The 890-nt window shown below is 55.7% G+C and overlaps 1 pseudogene; it reads right to left on the bottom strand.

The window, feature by feature from the left end:
* Nucleotides 1–462: 462 nt before the first annotated feature.
* Nucleotides 463–883, bottom strand: LOC113617200 (ferritin light chain pseudogene; annotated as a pseudogene).
* Between the last annotated feature and the right edge of the window lie 7 nt (nt 884–890).

The raw sequence follows: 890 nt of genomic DNA, 5'->3' as shown, positions 1-890 counted from the left end.
AAAGAAACTATAAGGGACTAAAAATAACTGCCTGCTTGCACAGTTGGGGCAAATTATGAACAAAGAGATACCAAAAGGCCAAAACCCAACTGACACTTCAGAGGTGTGGGGAGCAAAAGCAGGATACGAGGCATGACCCCTGCTCACAGCACCACCAAAGGGATGGGCAGACCACCTAAGCCGCCCCTCCAGCCCCACCCGCCGATCTACCCCTACCCTCACCCCATTTAAGGGACCAGTGCAACGCACCCTAGCCATTCCCAGGAACGAGCGAGGGCACCTGTTACTTGCTTTTGCTCCCTCATGCTGCAGCATGAGTCCCAATAAAGCCTTGCCTAAATTCCCCTTCTGGCCTCTTATCAATTTCTATTGATTAAAGAGTCCAAGAACCCAGGTTGGTAACAGCTGGGCTCCAGAAAGCCCTAGCCATGCCTGAGGGTGAGTGTTTGTAAGAGAACTCACCCAGCCCAGCCTGGGGACCAACCAGCTTGCAGAGGTGAGTCACGTGGTCCTCATCTTCTCTGTGAGTTTCAGCTGCTCAGCCAGGTCGCGGCTCTCCGGGAAGTCACAGAGCGGGGCGTCTGGCGGGCAGCTTACACAGAGTCCTGGGTTTTACCCCACTCATCTTGGGGTGGCTTCTGCACGTCCAGGAAGGGGGCTGGCCCGCTGGCTTTGCATTTTCAAGAGACGGCTGGGCACCCTCGCACTTCTCCTCGGCCAATTCGTGGAAAAAGTGGCCCACGCTCTCCAGAGCCACGTCGTCTCGGTGGAAATAGGAGCCCAGAGAGAGGTAGGTGTTGAAGGCCTGCAGATGCAGGTTGCCCGGGCCGTGGACGGTGACCTCCACCTCGGTGGAATAATTGTGACGAATCTGGGAGCTCATGGTTGAT

This window comes from Aethalodelphis obliquidens, unplaced genomic scaffold, assembly GCF_003676395.1.
Source record: "Aethalodelphis obliquidens isolate GAN/ISIS:26980383/991018 unplaced genomic scaffold, ASM367639v1 scaffold2671, whole genome shotgun sequence".
NCBI lineage: Eukaryota > Metazoa > Chordata > Mammalia > Artiodactyla > Delphinidae > Aethalodelphis > Aethalodelphis obliquidens.
Note: the sequence above shows the minus strand (reverse complement) of the source record. Positions and strands in the feature narration are given on the sequence as shown.